Raw genomic sequence first — 20,650 nt, forward strand, 5'->3', positions numbered from 1 at the left:
CATCATTTCTCATTACCAAGATTTTGAATAACAATGAATTATGGTAATAGTATCAGAAAGGTAGCCAGTTTTCAGGGTAAATTAAAGTGACGTTGATAAGCATTAAAAGATCTCACTGACATTCTTTTTTTGGAAATTTGGGACTCTGACAAGACTTGAAAGCCAGTCCACCTCATAGAGAGGTGAAGTGAATGCATACCAATACCTCAGGCAAAGTTTTCTTGAAAAGTATGTCAGAATACACAACCAGCAACCCAATTTTCTATGCTGTAGAACAAGAATCAGCTTTTTCTGTTAAGGACCAAATGGTAAACATTTTGGGCTTTGGGAGCCACACATTTTTGCCTTAACTACTCAACTCTGTTGTAACATGAAAGCCACCATGGATGGTATATGAATAGGTGAAAGTGGCTGTGTTTCAATAAAGTTTTATTTACAAAAACAGGTGTTGGGCCAGATTTGGTTCTCAGGCTGTAGTTTGCCAACCCCTACATTATAAAACTAAGAGGAGAGTTGATACCTCTTCCACAAAATAAAAGTCTGTTTGAAGGTTATTTTTAGTGACCAGTAGAAGTATAGGCCAGTAGCAAGAAATAGTTTTACATGGGAAAGGTAATCTTCAGGGTATTTTTTTTCTTTTTTTTTTTTTTGTTTTTTCTTTTCTTTTCTTTTCTTTTTTTTTTAATTTTTATGTTTTTATTTAGTTCCCACAAGCAGACAGGGCATTTTTTTTTAAACTATGTGTTACTAGAGAAAAATGTTATAGTTCCATTAAATTGTTCTGTTTGTGTCACCTGAATGGAAGTTCTGGGAAGAGAATGGTTGCAAGGATTAGATGCAACTTTATAGCTTGATATTCAATGGGAAAGAAGCTGTTCTGGGTGGAATAGGAACAAGAAGGTAAACTTAAAAGAGCAGCTGGTGAACACAACTTTGAGAAGAAAGGACAAAGAAAGGGGACCAAGACGAAAATCAGGTTTGTGGAAAACTAGAATACCAAAGATAAACTTTGGAATTTTACCCAGAGCTTCCCTTTTCTCACCCCATTCCAGATACCGGGATAGGGCCTATTTTAATTCCTAAATGAATCATGGAAGGATAATAAAGACAAAATAAGAGAATGTCCTAATGTTACTCAAGCCGGAATAAGCCTTGCCCTTCCCTGCCGTGTATCACAAAAACTGTGGCCATGGTAGCATATTGTGTTATCTCACTCCCATTTATGCATTTCAGGAGGAACTTTGCTAATAAAGTATCTTGTTCTTCTGAGAATACAGTGCTAAGCCTACAGGAACTGAAGTAGCCTAAAGGTCATTCAATGTTTGTACAGGGACAGACTTAGCTACAATAAAGTATATAGGCTGCCTGATAACGAATTAACAAGCAGCACAATTGAACTAAGTCGCAGAAATAAACCTTGATATGAAATCTCTCCTTATTGGTGTGAAAGCAAATGATGAAGCAAAGAGTTGGACTAAAAAGAGGAAATGTAAATCCATACTTGAAAAGAACAATTTAATAAATTAGTTTTATACCGGTTCAACCATATTATTTAATATTCAGATCCAGCGAGTTCAGGTTTTCAAATTTTTGGCGAATCAAGGCATCCAAACTTGCTGAGCTTCTGTAGTCATATGCCGTACACATTCACGCTACATCATAGAGACTATTGTGTGTGAATAGTTACAGGTGCCCCATACTAATTAAAAAGATAAAATATATTTATGATAAGTGAATAATGTTTTTGTCATTTCGAACTACAACGGAATGATCAAGTGGGACAACTTATATAAAAAGCAAAAAAAAATCTGAAATCATCCTGAATTTTATGTGTCAAGAACTCTAAAGAATCTTGAGATTTTGCCCTCCTAATTATATGCCAACAAGTTAGCCTATCATAGATTGATTCATGTATAGCAGCAGAAAACATGAGACAAAGGACCTTATTAATGGTAATATTATCATTTGTTCTCTTTCCTTGAGCCCAGATTTCCACAGCCCAACATAAAAAAGGCCAGGCTCACGCTAGTGGATTGCAATACAGGAGAAAAACTGTGCTTAGGGATCCAAAATATTTTATAATAGATAGCAAGGTTTATCCACCGATGCTGTAACCTGTTCTTTGCTCCAAAGGGAGACATAACTCTGTTTTCCCAGGCTTTTCCCTAATATGAACATCCTTGAAAAGATCATCTGTAACAAAGACAGTCAGGGTTTCTGCTCACAAACCTTTCAGAAATGCAAGAGATGCATGAAGAATTGTCTCTCAACAGTATGTCTTATAGAGAACTTGCTTTCATTGCAGTTTATTTCCTCAATAATTTTACTGATCTTTATTGCTAGTGCTTCCAAAGATACCTGTTGTTGTGTTATAATGCTTCCCATTATAACATCAGAGATGCCATATTTAATATTGATTGTAGCTTGTGTCTGGAATTATAAGTCCAATATTAGGGAAATAATATACTCAGTTTGCAGATCAGGAGAGCCAGATTTTGTGCTTTGTGCTAACATTGCTGACCTAAACAAGCTTTTGTTAGGGTTAGTGGAGTCAAAGTAACAGTTGATTTCACATTCTTTCAGAGACATGTTAACCGTCAGCTTGTATAAATCTTTAGTTCTATTATGCCAAATGTTTATAAAGATCCTGCAGCCAAATACATAGGGTTGCCAGATGAAATGCAGAATGCCCAGTTAAATTTGGATTTCAGGTAAATAGTAAATGATATTTCAATATATCTGGTGCAACCCTATCATATAACGTACTAAAGCATCAAAGGGTTTAACTGTATTTTACATATTTTTGTATGTGAGGTATTAATATATCCTGGATACAGAAAAGAATTCCTTGCACAAGAAGAAAACAAATTTCAAGCTTATTCTTATGTGGAAGCAGGGCCTTTTGGAAACATATGGCTTTACTTAAAATGCATGCACCATTATTGATGGTTCTAACCTAGAGCAAAAAAATCCAAGTTGATATGGTGACTCTGCTATTCAGTTACTTAGTATTCTGTAATACTGCTCATTTAAATTCATCACATTAACATGTCTTTCCTGGCTGGGCATAGTGGCTCACACTTGTAATCCCAGCACTTTCGAAGGTGGAAGTTGGAGGATCACTTGAGGCTGGGAGTTTACAACCAGCCTGAGCAACATAGTAAGATCCTGTCTCTGTTTAAAAAAAATTATGTCTTTCCTTGAACTATAAAATGGAACTCTGCTTCTATGAGGTTAGCCTCTTTTTTCTTTGTCTAACTTCTCTCCCACCTTGTAGTTGCCTGTTTATGTTTTTGAGTTCATAGCAACAGGTTTGTTACTAATACTTTATTGAAATTATGGTGATTCTTCCAGGACCACTGCCTGTAAGCCCAAGAACTCATCTAAAAATTGAAAGGAGACCTTCATAGATGGATAGACTATATTGTGCTCTTGGAAATGAAAAGTTTTGTTTGTTTGTTTTTCCCACAGAATGTTTATAGATGGACCATAGTAATTTATTTATATTTTCACTTAATAAACATGTGTATAGCAATTATTATCTGTGTAAGGCACTAATTGCTTTATGAATGTTAACTCATTTAATCATCAGTACAATCTCATGAAGTAAATACTTTGTCATTCCCATTTTATAAAAGAAATAATGAGGTTATAGAAAGGTGAAATAACTTAGCCAAAGTTGCATGACTTGTACATGGTTGTGACTGGATGGGAACCCAAGCAGTAGATGCAGACCTAATATTTCTACATTTCATCTCTTTCCCATGAATTTGCAAAATATTCAAAATGAAGTGTAAGTTAAGACTTCAAACAAAATAGTAGTACAAACTTATAACATTAGAATACCATTTATTATGATACTGGTTTGCTATACTGTTTATGTTTTACAAGCAAAGAGAAATACAATCTCAAACATAGTTTTCAGTGTCAACTTGGTGGTATAAAATACAGTTTTGGATTTTTTTCCAATTGAATTAGAGAACATGCCATTTGCTGTATTCACTGGAATTAATCATTAAAAAAATACTGTGGAACACTAAGTATGCTGCCAATGGTCTAATAGCTAGGAAATCAAAACGTTTGTTGACAGCACCACCAAAGTAGAAGATTCAAAGGCATAGATGTTACCTAATATGACACATATAGGTAACTGTGTCCTAAAATGTAATATTGTTGGGGAGGGCGGGGATAACAAATTTTGAGTGTAACAGATTTTATGTAACACAAATTAACCGTTAACAATTTTAATGTGTACAATTCAGTGGCATTTAATATAGTCACAGTGTTGTGTAACCATCACCTCTGTCTTATTTCATGACATTTACATCACTCCAAAAGGAAACCTTGTACACATTAAGGAATCACTCCCATGTCCCCTTTCCCCATTCCCTGGCAAGGGCTAGTCTCATTTACTGATCTTGGATGTTTCATATAAATGTAATCATACAACATTTTGTATCTGGTTTCTTTCAGTTAGAATAATGTACCAAGTTACATCCGTGTTTTACATGTATCCATATAATGATTTTTTTTTATTATACTTTAAGTTCTGGGGTACATGTGCACAACATGCAGGTTTGTTACGTATGTATACTTGTGCCATGTTGATGTGCTGCACCCATCAACTCGTCAGCACCCATCAACTCGTCATTTACATCAGGTATAACTCCCAATGCAATCCCTCCCCCCTCCCCCCCATAATAGGCCCCGGTGTGTGATGTTCCCCTTCCCGAGTCCAAGTGATCTCATTGTTCAATTCCCACCTATGAGTAAGAACATGCGGTATTTGGTTTTCTGTTCTTGCGATAGTTTGCTGAGAATGATGGTTTCCAGCTGCATCCATTTCCCTACAAAGGATGCAAACTCATCCTTTTTTGTGGCTGCATAATATTCCGTGGTGTATATGTGCCACATTTTCTTAATCCAGTCTGTCATTGATGGACATTTGGGTTGATTCCAAGTCTTTCCTATGGTGAATAGTGCCGCAATGAACATATGTGTGCATGGTCTTTATAGCAGCATGATTTATCATCCTTTGGGTATATACCCAGTAATCGGATGGCTGGGTCATATGGTACTTCTAGTTCTAGATCCTTGAGGAATCGCCATACTGTTTTCCATAATGGTTGAACTAGTTTACAGTCCCACCAACAGTGTAAAAATGTTCCTGTTTCTCCACAGCCTCTCCAGCACCTGTTGTTTCCTGACTTTTTAATGATTGCCGTTCTAACTAGTGTGAGATGGTATCTCATTGTGGTTTTGATTTGCATTTCTCTGATGGCCAGTGATGATGAGCATTTTTTCATGTGTCTGTTGGCTGTATGAATGTCTTCTTTTAAGAAATGTCTGTTCATATCCTTTGCCCACTTTTGGATGGGGCTGTTTGTTTTTTTCTTGTAAATTTGTTTGAGTTCTTTGTAAGTTCTGGGTATTAGCCCTTTGTCAGATGAGTAGATTGCAAAAATTTTCTCCCATTCTGTAGGTTGCCTGTTCATTCTGATGGTAGTTTCTTTTGCTGTGCAGAAGCTCTTTATTAGATCCCATTTGTCAATTTTGGCTTTTGTTGCCATTGCTTTTGGTGTTTTAGACATGAAGTCCTTGCCCATGCCTATGTCCTGAATGGTATTACCTAGGTTTTCTTCTAGGGTTTTTATGGTATTAGGTCTAACATTTAAGTCTCTAATCCATCTTGAATTAATTTTCGTATAAGGAATAAGGAAAGGATCCAGTTTCAGCTTTCTACTTATGTCTACCCAGTTTTCCCAGCACCATTTATTAAATAGGGAATCCTTTCCCCATTTCTTGTTTTTGTCAGGTTTGTCAAAGATCAGATGGCTGTAGATGTGTGGTATTATATAATGATTTATTTTTGTAGCAGAATTCCACTGTATGGGTATACTGCATTATTTTATCTGTTTGTCCATTGATAAACATTTGAGTTCTTTCTACCTATTGACTACTGTAAATAGTTGCTGGTATGAAAATTTGTATACAAATATTTGTTTGAATACCTGTTTTTAGTTATTTGGGGTATATACCTAGGAGTGGAATTGCTGAGTCATATGATAATTCTATGTTTAACTTTTTGAGGAACATCCACACTGTTTTCCACAGCAGCTGCACCACCTTACATTCCCACCAGCAATGTACAAGGATTCTAATTTCTTTATACTCAGAAACACTTGTTATATTCTGCTTTTTGTTTTAGGGTTTTTGTCATGGCCAACCTAGTAAGGGTGAGATGATATTTTCATTGTAGCTTTGATTTGCAGTACCCTAATGACTAGTGACCTTGGGTACCTTTTCATATGCTTATTGACCATTCATGTATCTCCTTTATAGAAATGTATATTCAGGTCCTTTTGCCATATTTTAATTGGGTCATTTGTCTTTTTGTTATTGAGTTTTAGTTATTTATATATTCTGGTAACTAGACCCTTATCTGATACATAATTTACAAATATTTTTCTGTGTTCTGTGAGTTGCTTTTTAACTCTCTTGATAATATTCTTTGGTGCACAGGACATCAGGGCAGCAGGAAAAATCTTAAATTTATTTTTCCCCCATTAAAAGAAATCCTGTAAATTAAGATAAATATATTCAGCAGTTATCTTCATGATAAAAAATTTTTTTTTTTTTTTTTTTTGAGGCGGAGTCTCGCTCTGTCGCCCAGGCTGGAGTGCAGTGGCCGGATCTCAGCTCACTGCAAGCACCGCCTCCGGGGTTTACGCCATTCTCCTGCCTCAGCCTCCCCAGTAGCTGGGACTACAGGCGCCCGCCATCTCGCCTGGCTAGTTTTTGTATTTTTAGTAGAGACGGGGTTTCACCGTGTTAGCCAGGATGGTCTCAATCTCCTGACCTCGTGATCCGCCCGTCTCAGCCTCCCAAAGTGCTGGGATTACAGGCTTGAGCCACCGCGCCCGGCAAAAATTTTTAAAGATATAACTTAACCCTTGAGAGAAAGTATTGTGCTTATAACTGCTACTAATACAGTTTTCTTGGAATAATTATTACATGCAATGGAAAAGATCCACATGGTAAGGGGGAGAGAAAAGGATTTCTAATCTCAATCTAATTGGTGTATATCTATGTTACCATAGATTCTCATGCCTGATATCAGGATATATTTGATTTTTTTTAAAAATTGAGAGTCCTCAGAGAGACTAAAGCCCAGAAACTTTATATTCAGGAGATCTAGGTTGTATAAACACTTATACAGTCTTGTGTTACTTAATGATTAGGATACTTTCTGGAAAATGCATTGTTAGATGATTTCATCATTGTGTGAACATCATAGAGTATACTACCCAAAGCTAGATAGTATAGTCTGCTGCACTAGATAGTATACAGCCTATTCCTCCTATGCTACAAACCTGTACAGCATGTGACTGTACTGAATACTGTAGGCAGTTGCAACACAGTGGTATTTGTGTATCCAAGCCTCTCTAAACATAGAAAAAGTACAGTAAAGATATGGTATTGTAATTTTAGGGAAGACCATCCTATATGCGATCCATCATTGTCTTAAACGTCATTATGTGGAGCATGGCTGTATGAACTTATTAAATTATCATTGTAACATAATTTTGAAAACTACTCAATACTTCAAGAAAATTATTTCATTACTTCACAAAATGACTTTGTGCTGCTTTTCGGTCAGTTCCTACACCCCATAAGCAACTACTGTCTTGATTAGAAATAGAATTTTCATTTGCTTCATTTAACATAATTTATTTTAGATTAGTCCATGTTGTTGTATATATTTATAGTTCATTTCTCTTTATTGTCGAGTAGTATTTTATGGTGTCGTATACCAGAATTCATTTATCTGTTCCTCTTGACTATTCTGAATAAAGATGCTATGAACATTCTTCCACAGATCTTTTTTGTGAACATAGGTTTTTATTTCTATTGCTTACATACATAGGAGTAAAATTGCTTGGTCATTGGGTAGATTTATCTTTTAACTTAATAAAAATCTTTTTTTCCCAAAATGGCTATACAGTTTTAAACTCCTAACAGTAATGTATGAGAGTTTCAGTTGTTCCACATGCTTGTATTGTTTGGTGTCATTAGTCTTTACTTACTATAGTAGGGGTAAAGTGGAATTTCATTATGGTTTTATTTTGCATTTCTCTGCTGACTCCTGATATTGAGGGTTTTTGTTATGACTTTAGTTTTGCAAAATGTTAAATTAGGTTGCCTTTTATTACTGACTTATTAAGAATATTTATATATATTCTAGTTACAGGTCCATTGTCAAACATATTTATTAAATTCTTCTAGTCTGAGGTTTATATTTTCATTTTCTCAGTGATATATTTTGATGAGAATATCTAAGTACAGTTTATCTTTTTTTTCTTTTATGTTTAGTGCTTTTGTGTCCTAAGAAATCTTTGCCCAAGTCGTGAAAAATATTATTTTGTATTTATTTTAGAGAGCATTGGAATTATAGATCTTACATTTAGGACCATGGGTCATCTTGAATTAATTTTTTAATTTGGTATAAGGTGTATGGGTCAAGATTCTTTTTTTTTTTTTTTTTTTTCTATTCAGGTTTTTGGCATCATTTATTGAAAAGACTTTTTTTCCTCTGTTGAATTGCCTTAAAATCTTTGTTGAAAATCAATTGACTAATAAGCATGAGTCTATGTCGTGACCTTTTTTCCTGTTCCATTGGCCTGTTGTACATCTCTATGTTAATAAATACCACGCTAACTTTATTGTTGTAATATTATACTAAGTCTTGCAGCCAGGTAATGGCATAAGTCCTCCAAGGTTTTCTTCTGTTTTGAGATTGTTTTGGCTATTCTAGATCTCTTGCAATTCTATATAAATTTTAAATCAATTGTTAACAGCTCTTTTAGAATTCGTCTTGCAGGTTTTCTGGCTTTTATTGGAAAACATTTCCTCCATAGAAAATTTTAAATCATGTCAGTTTCTCTATTTTTTTTAATCCTCTTGAGATTTCAGTTTACATTAAGTAAAATCTATAGATCAATTTAGGGACAATTACCTCTTTAACCATATTGATTCGGACAATTTGTGGGCATGATATAGCTTTCTGTTTAGCTCCCCATTTGTTTAGAGCTTCAATTTCTCTAAAATCTGCTTTTGTAGTTTTTATGCCTTAAGTTTACTCATAAACATTTTATATTATCTGATACTATTATAAATGGTTTTAAAATTTTATTTTCCAAATGGTTGCTACTAGGATATAGAAGTATAATTGATTTTTGCATATTGAACTTATACTGTATTGCTTTGCTAAATTTTTTAGGTAGAGTATTGTATAAATCTCAATCAGCTCAAGTTGGTCGATAGCATTGTTTTTTTGTTTTTTTGTTTTTTTGCTTTTTGTTTTTTTGGTTTTTTTGAGACGGAGTCTCGCTCTGTCGCCCGGGCTGGAGTGCAGTGGCCGGATCTCAGCTCACTGCAAGCTCCGCCTCCTGAGTTTACGCCATTCTCCTGCCTCAGCCTCCCGAGTAGTTGGGACTACAGGCGCCCGCCACCTCGCCCGGCTAGTTTTTTGTATTTTTTAGTAGAGACGGGGTTTCACCATGTTAGCCAGGATGGTCTCGATCTCCTGACCTCGTGATCCGCCCGTCTCGGCCTCCCAAAGTGCTGGGATTACAGGCTTGAGCCACCGCGCCCGGCCCGATAGCATTGTTTAACCTTGGATTGACAGATTTCCCCCTCTATTTGAGTACTTTTAAAAGTGCCATTATCTTCTGGCCTCTGTAGTCTGATTAAACTCGGTAGTTTATACTATTGTTTATACTATTTCTGTAGTTTATACTATGATTTATACTCAGTTATTTATAATGTTTTTCCCCTCTGGCTGCCTTTAGAATTTTTCACCTTGTCTTTGTTTTCCAGCAGTTTGACTATGATATGCCTTGTTGCAGTTTTGTTGTTTTTCTCGTTTGGATTTTTGTATTTATCTTGCTTAGGATTTGCTGACATCCTTGGGACTCTAGGTTATTTTTGCCAGTTTTAAAGAAATTTGCTATTATATCTTCAGTTACATTTTCTGCCCCATTTCTTTCCCTCTCTTCTCCCTCTGGTACTCTAACTATATGTATGTTACATCATTTATTTTTATTATTATTATACTTTAAGTTCTAGGGTACATGTGCATAACGTGCAGGTTTGTTACATATGTATACTTGTGCCACGTTGGTGTGCTGCACCCATCAACTCGTCAGCACCCATCAAATCGTCATTTTTATCAGGTATTACTCCCAATGCAATCCCTGCCCCCACCCCCTCCCCATGATAGGCCCGGGTGTGTGATGTTCCCCTTCCCAAGTCCAAGTGATCTCATTGTTCAGTTCTCACCTATGAGTGAGAACATGCGGTGTTTGGTTTCCTGTTCTTGTGATAGTTTGCTAAGAATGATGGTTTCCAGCTGCATCCATTTCCCTACAAAGGATGCAAACTCATCCTTTTTTATGGCTGCATAGTATTCCATGGTGTATATGTGCCACATTTTCTTAATCCAGTCTGTCACTGATGGACATTTGGGTTGATTCCAAGTCTTTGCTATTGTAAATAGTGCTGCAATAAACATACATGTGCATGTGTCTTTGTAGCAGCATGATTTATAATCCTTTGGGTATATACCCAGTAGTGGGATGGCTGGGTCATATGGTACATCTAGTTCTAGATCCTTGAGGAATCGCCATACTGTTTTCCATAATGGTTGAACTAGTTTACAATCCCACCAACAGTGTAAAAGTGTTCCTATTTCTCCACATCCTCTCCAACACCTGTGGTTTCCTGACTTCTTAAGGATCGCCATTCTAACTGGTGTGAGATGGTATCTCATTGTGGTTTTGATTTGCATTTCTCTGATGGTGAGTGATGATGAGCATTTTTTCATGTGTCTGTTGGCTGTATGAATGTCTTCTTTTGAGAAATGTCTGTTCATATCCTTTCCCCACTTTTTGATGGGGTTGTTTGTTTTTTTCTTGTATATTTGTTTGAGTTCTTTGTAGATTCTGGATATTAGCCCTTTGTCAGATGAGTAGGTTGCAAAAATTTTCTCCCATTCTGTAGGTTGCCTGTTCACTCTGATGGTAGTTTCTTTTGCTGTGCAAAAGCTCTTTAGTTTAATGAGATCCCATTTGTCGATTTTGGCTTTTGCTGCCGTTGCTTTTGGTATTTTAGACATGAAGTCCTTGCCCATGCCTATGTCCTGAATGGTACTACCTAGATTTTCTTCTAGGGTTTTTATGGTATTAGGTCTAACATTTAAATCTCTAATCCATCTTGAATTAATCTTCGTATAAGGGGTAAGGAAAGGATCCAGTTTCAGCTTTCTACTTATGGCTAGCCAATTTTCCCAGCACCATTTATTAAATAGGGAATCCTTTCCCCATTTCTTGTTTCTCTCAGGTTTGTCAAAGATCAGATGGCTGTAGATGTGTGGTATTATTTGTGAGGACTCTGTTCTTTTCCATTGGTCTATATCTCTGTTTTGGTAACAGTACCATGCTGTTTTGGTTACTGTAGCCTTGTAGTATAGTTTGAAGTCAGGTAGCGTGACGCCTCCAGCTTTGTCCTTTTGACTTAGGATTGTCTTGGCAATGCGGGCTCTTTTTTGGTTCCATATGAACTTTAAAGCCGTTTTTTCCAATTCTGTGAAGAAAGTCATTGGTAGCTTGATGGGGATGGCATTGAATCTATAAATAACCTTGGGCAGTATGGCCATTTTCATGATATTGATTCTTCCTATCCATGAGCATGGTATGTTCTTCCATTTGTTTGTGTCCTCTTTGATTTCACTGAGCAGTGGTTTGTAGTTCTCCTTGAAGAGGTCCTTTACATCCCTTGTAAGTTGGATTCCTAGGTATTTTATTCTCTTTGAAGCAATTGTGAATGGAAGTTCATTCCTGATTTGGCTCTCTGCTTGTCTGTTACTGGTGTATAAGAATGCTTGTGATTTTTGCACATTAATTTTGTATCCTGAGACTTTGCTGAAGTTGCTTATCAGCTTAAGGAGATTTTGGGCTGAGACGATGGGGTTTTCTAAATATACAATCATGTCATCTGCAAACAGGACAATTTGACTTCTTCTTTTCCTAACTGGATACCCTTGATTTCTTTCTCTTGCCTGATTGCCCTAGCCAGAACTTCCAACACTATGTTGAATAGGAGTGGTGAGAGAGGGCATCCCTGTCTTGTGCCAGTTTTCAAAGGGAATCTTTCCAGTTTTTGCCCATTCAGTATGATATTAGCTGTGGGTTTGTCATAAATAGCTCTTATTATTTTGAGGTACGTTCCATCAATACCGAATTTATTGAGCGTTTTTAGCATGAAGGGCTGTTGAATTTTGTCAAAAGCCTTTTCTGCATCTATTGAGATAATCATGTGGTTCTTGTCTTTGGTTCTGTTTATATGCTGGATTACGTTTATTGATTTGCGAATGTTGAACCAGCCTTGCATCCCAGGATGAAGCCCACTTGATCATGGTGGATAAGCTTTTTGATGTGCTGCTGAATCCGGTTTGCCAGTATTTTATTGAGAATTTTTGCATCGATGTTCATCAGAGATATTGGTCTAAAATTCTCTTTTTTTGTTGTGTCTCTGCCGGGCTTTGGTATCAGGATGATGTTGGCCTCATAGAATGAGTTAGGGAGGATTCCCTCTTTTTCTATTGATTGGAATAGTTTCAGAAGGAATGGTACCAGCTCCTCCTTGTACCTCTGGTAGAATTCAGCTGTGAATCCATCTGGTCCTGGACTTTTTTTGGTGGGTAGGCTATTAATTGTTGCCTCAATTTCAGAGCCTGCTATTGGTCTATTCAGAGATTCAACTTCTTCCTGGTTTAGTCTTGGGAGAGTGTAAGTGTCCAGGAAATTATCCATTTCTTCTAGATTTTCTAGTTGATTTGCTTAGAGGCATTTATAGTATTCTCTGATGGTTGTTTGTATTTCTGTGGGGTCGGTGGTGATATCCCCTTGATCATTTTTTATTGCGTCTGTTTGATTCCTCTCTCTTTTCTTCTTTATTAGTCTTGCTAGCGGTCTGTCAATTTTGTTGATCTTTTCAAAAAACCAACTCCTGGATTCATTGATTTTTTGGAGGGTTTTTTGTGTCTCTATCTCCTTCAGTTCTGCTCTGATCTTAGTTATTTCTTGCCTTCTGCTAGCTTTTGAATGTGTTTGCTCTTGCCTCTCTAGTTCTTTTAATTGTGATGTTAGAGTGTCAATTTTAGATCTTTCCTGCTTTCTCTTGTGGGCATTTAGTGCTATAAATTTCCCTCTACACACTGCTTTAAATGTGTCCCAGAGATTCTGGTATGTTGTATCTTTGTTCTCATTGGTTTCAAAGAACATCTTTATTTCTGCTTTCATTTCATTATGTACCCAGTAGTCATTCAGGAGCAGGTTGTTCAGTTTCCATGTAGTTGAGCGGTTTTGATTGAGTTTCTTAGTCCTGAGTTCTAGTTTGATTGCACTGTGGTCTGAGAGACAGTTTGTTATAATTTCTGTTCTTTTACATTTGCTGAGGAGTGCTTTACTTCCAATTATGTGGTCAATTTTGGAATAAGTGCGATGTGGTGCTGAGAAGAATGTATATTCTGTTGATTTGGGGTGGAGAGTTCTATAGATGTCTATTAGGTCCGCTTAGTGCAGAGATGAGTTCAATTCCTGGATATCCTTGTTAACTTTCTGTCTCGTTGATCTGTCTAATGTTGACAGTGGAGTGTTGAAGTCTCCCATTATTATTGTATGGGAGTCTAAGTCTCTTTGTAGGTCTCTAAGGACTTGCTTTATGAATCTGGGTGCTCCTGTATTGGGTGCATATATATTTAAGAGAGTTAGCTCTTCCTGTTGAATTGATCCCTTTACCATTATGTAATGGCCTTCTTTGTCTCTTTTGATCTTTGATGGTTTAAAGTCTGTTTTATCAGAGACTAGGATTGCAACCCCTGCTTTTTTTTGTTCTCCATTTGCTTGGTAGATCTTCCTCCATCCCTTTATTTTGAGCCTATGTATGTCTCTGCATGTGAGATGGGTCTCCTGAATACAGCAGACTGATGGGTCTTGACTCTTGATCCAGTTTGCCAGTCTGTGTCTTTTAATTGGAGCATTTAGTCCATTGACATTTAAGGTTAATATTGTTATGTGTGAACTTGATCCTGTCATTATGATATTAACTGGTTATTTTGCTCGTTAGTTGATGCAGTTTCTTCCTAGCCTCGATGGTCTTTACATTTTGGCATGTTTTTGCAATGGCTGGTACCGGTTGTTCCTTTCCATGTTTAGGGCTTCCTTCAGGGTCTCTTGTAAGGCAGGCCTGGTGGTGACAAAATCTCTAAGCATTTGCTTATCTGTAAAGGATTTTATTTCTCCTTCACTTATGAAACTTAGTTTGGCTGGATATGAAATTCTGGGTTGAAAATTCTTTTCTTTAAGAATGTTGAATATTGGCCCCCACTCTCTTCTGGCTTGTAGAGTTTCTGCCGAGAGATCTGCTGTTAGTCTGATGGGCTTCCCTTTGTGGGTAACCTGACCTTTCTCTCTGGCTGCCCTTAAGTTTTTTTCTTTCATTTCAACTTTGGTGAATCTGGCAATTATGTGTCTTGGAGTTGCTCTTCTGGAGGAGTATCTTTGTGGCGTTCTCTGTATTTCCTGAATTTGAATGTTGGCCTGCCCTACTAGGTTGGGGAAGTTCTCCTGGATGATATTCTGAAGAGTGTTTTCCAACTTGGTTCCATTTTCCCCCTCACTTTCAGGCACCCCAATCAGACATAGGTTTGGTCTTTTTACATAATCCCATACTTCTTGCAGGCTTTGTTCATTTCTTTTTCTTCTTTTTTCTTTTTTCTTTTTTTTTTTTTTTTTGAGACGGAGTCTTGCTCTGCCACCCAGGCTGGAGTGCAGTGGCCGGATCTCAGCTCACTGCAAGCTCCGCCTCCCGGGTTTACGCCATTCTCCTGCCTCAGCCTCCCGAGTAGCTGGGACTACAGGCGCCCGCCTCGTCACCTGGCTAGTTTTTTTGTATTTTTAAGTAGAGACGGGGTTTCACCGTATTAGCCAGGATGGTCTCGATCTCCTGACCTCGTGATCCGCCCGTCTCGGCCTCCCAAAGTGATGGGATTACAGGCTTGAGCCACCGCGCCCAGCCCCTCTTCTTTTTTCTTTTGGTTTCTCTTCTCGCTTCATTTCATTCATTTGATCCTCAATCGCTGATAGTCTTTCTTCCAGTTGATCGAGTCGGTTACTGAAGCTTGTGCATTTGTCACGTATTTCTCGTGTCATGGTTTTCATCTCTGTCATTTCTTTTCAGATCTTCTCTGCCTTAATTAGTCTAGCTGTCAATTCTTCCACTTTTTTTTCAAGATTTTTAGTTTCTTTGCGCTGGGTACGTAATTCCTCCTTTAGCTCTGAGAAGTTTGATGGACTGAAGCCTTCTTCTCTCATCTCGTCAAAGTCATTCTCTGACCAGCTTTGATCCGTTGCTGGCGATGGGCTGCGCTCCTTTGCAGGGGGAGATGTGCTCTTATTTTTTGAATTTCCAGCTTTTCTGCCCTGCTTCTTCCCCATCTTTGTGGTTTTATCTGTCTCTGGTCTTTGATGATGGTGACGTACTGATGGGGTTCTGGTATAGGTGTCCTTCCTGTTTGATAGTTTTCCATCTGACAGTCAGAAGGACTGTCTGTTGGTCTGTTGGAGATTGCTTGAGGTCCACTCCAGACCCTGTTTGCCTGGGTATCAGCGGCAGAGGTTGCCGAAGATAGAATATTGCTGAACAGCGAGTGTACCTGTCTGATTCTTTCTTTGGAAGTTTCCTCTCAGGGGTGACTCCACCCTGTGAGGTGTGGGGTGTCAGACTGCCCCTAGTGGGGGATGTCTCCCAGCTAGGCTACTCAGGGGTCAGGGACCCATTTGAGCAGGCAGTCTGTCCGTTCTCAGATCTCAACCTCCGCGTTGGGATATCCGCGGCTCTCCCCAAAGCTGTCAGACAGAGTCGTTCACGTCTGCACTGGCCCCCACTGCTTCCCCTATTGGACTTCAGCTGTGCGCTGTCCCCAGAGATGGAGTCTACAGAGACAGGCAGGCTTCCTTGAGCTGCTGTGAGCTCCACCCAGTTCGAGCTTCTCAGCGGCTTTGTTTACCTACTTAAGCCTCAGCAATGGCGGGCGCCCCTCCCCCAGCCTCGCTGCTGCCTTGCGGATAGATTGCTGCAGACTGCTGTGTTAGCAGTGAGGGAGGCTCCGTGGGCGTGGGACCCTCCCAGCCAGGTGTGGGATATATTCTCCTGATGTGCCTGTTTCCTTAAAGCGCAGTATTGGGGTGGGAGTTACCCGATTTTCCAGGTGTTGTGTGTCTCAGTTCCCCTGGCTAGGAAAACGGATTTCCTTCCCCCTTGCGCTTCCAGGTGAGGCGATGCCTCGCCCTGCTTCAGCTCTCGCTGGTCAGGCTGCAGCAGCTGACCAGCACTGATTGTCCGGCACTCCCTAGTGAGATGACCCCAGTACCTCAGTTGAAAATGCAGAAATCACCGGTCTTCTGTGTCGCTCGTGCTGGGAGTTGGAGACTGGAGCTGTTCCTATTCGGCCATCTTGCTCCGCCCCTCGGAAGTTTGCATTTTTAAGAAGAGATATTTAGTGCTTAAACTACTTGATCTGATATTCTTTGAGTATAACTATGTAAATGTGTATTTTCTAAATAAAGTAAAAGTACTTTCTGGGAACATATTGCTTATTTATGGTATATAATTTGATACTTTTTTTTTTTTTTTTTTTTTTTTTTTTTTTTTTGAGACGGAGTCTCGCGCTGTCACCCAGGCTGGAGTGCTGTGGCCGGATCTCAGCTCACTGCAAGCTCCGCCTCCCGGGTTCACGCCATTCTCCTGCCTCAGCCTCCCGAGTAGCTGGGACTACAGGCGCCGCCACCTCGCCCGGCTAGTTTTTTGTAGTTTTTTTTAGTAGAGACGGGGTTTCACCGTGTTAGTCAGGATGGTCTCGATCTCCGGACCTCGTGATCCGCCCGTCTCGGCCTCCCAAAGTGCTAGGATTACAGGCTTGAGCCACCGCGCCCGGCCTTTGATACTTTTATATTTTGCAAGGTTTAGGCAGACTTCCAGTTTGACTATAAGCATAAACAAAATATTTTATCGCTTTTATGTATATATATACAAATCATGTCTAGCACTTCCAGTAAATAAATCTGTCTAAGTGGGGGGTGGTGTCTCACGCCAATAATGCTAACATTTTGGGGGCTCAGGTGGGTGGATCACTTGAGCCCAGGAGTTCAAGACCAGCCTAGGTAAGATGGGGAAACCCCATCTCTATGAAAAGTACAAGTATTAGCCGGGCATGGTGGCATGCAGATCATTTTCTTTTCTTTTTTTTTTTTTTTTTTTTTTTTGAGATGGAGTTTCACTCTTGTCACCCAGGCTGGAGTACAATGACACGATCTTGGCTCACTCTAACCTCTGCCCCCTCACTGGTTCAAGCGATTCTCCTGCCTCAGCCTCTCAAGTAGCTGGGATTACAGGCACCCGCCACCATGCCCAGCTAATTTTTGTATTTTTAGTAGAGACAGGGTTTCACCATGTTGGTCAGGCTAGTCTCTAACTCCTCCCCTCAGGTGATCCACCTGCCTTGGCCTCCCAAAGTGGTAGGATTACAGGCATGAGCCCTTGTGCCCAGCCAGTAGTGTGATCTTTAATGGGTAATTTTTTTTCTTTAAATATTTTAACCATAATCTTTGGTGTTACTATTGGAATTGTTTTGAAGCACCACAGTAGTGTCCATATATGACAGTGAGCTTAATACATATTGTGTTTGTTCTGACTGTTTCACCAACTAGCATTCCCTTCATCTCTCTTCCTCTACTTGGGTCTCCATAGCAATATTTAAATTAGGCTGGTTAATATGCAATGATCTCTAAGTGTTCAAGTGAGAGGAAAAGTTGCAAGTTTCTCAGTTTAAATCAAAAGCTCGAGATGGTTAAGCTTAGGGAGGAAGGCATGTTGAAAGCCAAGACAGACTGCAAACTAGGTCTCTTGCACTAAACAGCCAACTTGTGAATGCAAAGGAAAAGTTATCGAAGGAAATTGAAATGTGTCTCTAATTTAATGATAAGAAAGTGAAACAGCTTTAGTAGTGATGTGGAAAAGGGTTGAGTGGTCTGGATAGAAGATCAACCCAGCCACAACAATGCCTTAAGCCAAAGCCTAATCCAGAGCAGGGTCCTAACTCTTTTCAATTCTATGAAGGCTGAGAGATAAGGAAGCTACAGAAGACAAATTTGAAACTAGCAGAGATTGGTTGTTGAGGTTTAAGGCAAGAAATCTCCGTAACATAAAAGTATGAGGTAAGGCAGCAAGTTCTGATGGAGAAGCTACAGCACGTTCTCCAGAAGATGAAGGTGGCTGCACTAAACAAAAGATTTTCAATGGAGATAAAACAGCCTAGTAGAAGAAAATCTTCATCTAGGGCTTTCATAGCTAGAAAAGTGAAGTCAGTGCATGACTTTAAAGGGCAGGCTGGCTCTCTTGTTAGGAGCTAATGTAACTGTTTCCTTGAGGTTGAAGCCAATACTCATTTACCATTCCTAAATTCTAGAACCCTTGAGAATTATGCTGTTCTACTCTGCTGTATTAACAACAAGGCCTGGATTACAGCACATCTGTTTACAGCATGGTTTACTAAATATTTTAAGCCCACTGTTGAGACCTACAGTTCAGGAATAAAAAGATTCCTTTCAAAATATTATTACTCATTAATATTGCACCTACTCAGCCAAGATCTCTCATGGAGATATACAAGGAGATTAATGATGTTTCCGTGCAGACTAACACAACGATCTATTCTTCAGCCCATGTGATCCATGAGTCACTTTGACTTTCAAACCTTATTACTTAAATACGTTTTGTAAGGCAATGGCTGCTCTAGATGGTGATTCCTCTGGTGGATCTGGGCAAAAGGAAAACTTCTGGGAAAAAAAATCACCATTGTAGATGCCATTAAGAACATTCATGATTCAAGGAAGGAGGTCAAAATATCAACAGGAACAGAAGTTTGAAAGAGGTTGATTCTAACCCTCATAGGAAACTGTGAGGGGGTCAAGACGAGTGGAGAAAAATAACTGCAGATGTGGTGGAAATAGCAAGAGAACTAGAATTAGAAATGGAGCCTGAAGATGTGACTGAATGGCTGCAATCTCATAATCAAACTTGAATAGATGAAGAGTTGCTTCTTATGGGTGAACAGAGAAAGTGGTTTCTTGAAATAGAATCTACTGGTGAAGATGCTGTGAACATTGTTGAAATGACAACAAAAGATTTGGAATATTACACAAACTTAGTTGAAAAAGCAGTGACAGGGTTCAAGAGGATTGACTCAATTTTGAAGTTCTACTCTGGGTAAAATGCTGTTAAACTGCATCACATGCTAGAGAGAAATCTTTTGTGAAAGGGAGAGTCAATTGATGCAGCAAACTTCATTGTTGTAATTTAAGAAATTGCCATAGCCACCACAACCACCCTGATGAGCAGCTATCACTATCAAGGCAAGACCTCCCAGCAGCAAAACCAGCCGAAGGCTCAGATGATCATTAGCATTTTTTTTTTTTTTTTTTTTTGAGACGGAGTCTCGCTCTGCCGCCCAGGCTGGAGTGCAGTGGCCGGGTCTCAGCTCACTGCAAGCTCCGCCTCCTGGGTTTACGCCATTCTCCTGCCTCAGCCTCCCAAGCAGCTGGGACTACAGGCGCCCACCATGTCGCCCGGCTAGTTTTTTGTATTTTTTAGTAGAGACGGGGTTTCACCATGTTAGCCAGGATGGTCTCGATCTCCTGACCTCGTGATCCGCCCGTCTCGGCCTCCCAAAGTGCTGGGATTACAGGCTTGAGCCACCGCGCCCGGCCGGATCATTAGCATTTTTAACAATAAAATATTTTTAAAATATACACATTGGCTTTTTTTAAAAAGGTATAATGCTGTTGCACACTTAATAGACGACAGTAGAGTGTAAACATAACTTTTATACACACTGGGAAACTGAAAAAATTCGTGTGACTTGCTTTATTGCAATATTCACCTTATTGTGGTGGTCTGGACCCTAACCCATAATATCTCCAAGGTATGCCTATACTAAACATACTTTAGCCCTTTGATAATGATTTAGTTGTCGTGAATTTTATTTAATGTGCTCAACTTTAATACACTGGTATTCCATGTTATTAAAAATGCCAGGATATTGGAATATCCATTAAAAAATCTCAAGTATTAATTTTTTATTTATTTTGTGTGATCTTTTAGAGGGGAATTCTAGGCTTTTTTTTAAGGACGGATATTTTTTCATCACGTTCTCATCATTTCTTGTAACTACCTGTGTACTTACTTCTAATTCTTCATTTTTCTTTGTCTAATTTGCTCTTTTAATGTGGTGTGGATTGGGAAAGCAAATAACTGAAACCAAGTGCAGTTGTATCAACTAGTAAGTATAAATCAGCTTTGTAATGAAACAATTGTATGGTATTTTGCTGTGGGTTAGTGCAAGGACGTAAAAAACATTTGCTCAGTAAACATTTGCAAGGTGCTTATTTTTTTCAAGGTAGCATAGGTATTAGATAATCTATCAGATATAAACCGTGCAGTCAAAATTAGAAAGTAATCTGAATGCACACGT

The 20,650-nt window shown here is 38.7% G+C and overlaps 1 protein-coding gene and 1 non-coding gene across 11 annotated transcripts in view; both read left to right on the forward strand.

Moving 5' to 3' along the window:
* The window catches only part of FAM135A (family with sequence similarity 135 member A), a 144,442-nt gene that overhangs the window by 83,281 nt on the left and 40,511 nt on the right, over nt 1-20,650 (forward strand). The gene's annotated exons all lie outside the window — the stretch shown is intronic.
* On the forward strand, nt 8,847-8,909 carry LOC117088869. The gene has a single exon (XR_004439387.1). It is a non-coding gene; the product is annotated as a U7 small nuclear RNA (small nuclear RNA).

Source organism: Trachypithecus francoisi, unplaced genomic scaffold (assembly GCF_009764315.1).
Source record: "Trachypithecus francoisi isolate TF-2019V2 unplaced genomic scaffold, Tfra_2.0 Lachesis_group10, whole genome shotgun sequence".
Classification (NCBI taxonomy): domain Eukaryota; kingdom Metazoa; phylum Chordata; class Mammalia; order Primates; family Cercopithecidae; genus Trachypithecus; species Trachypithecus francoisi.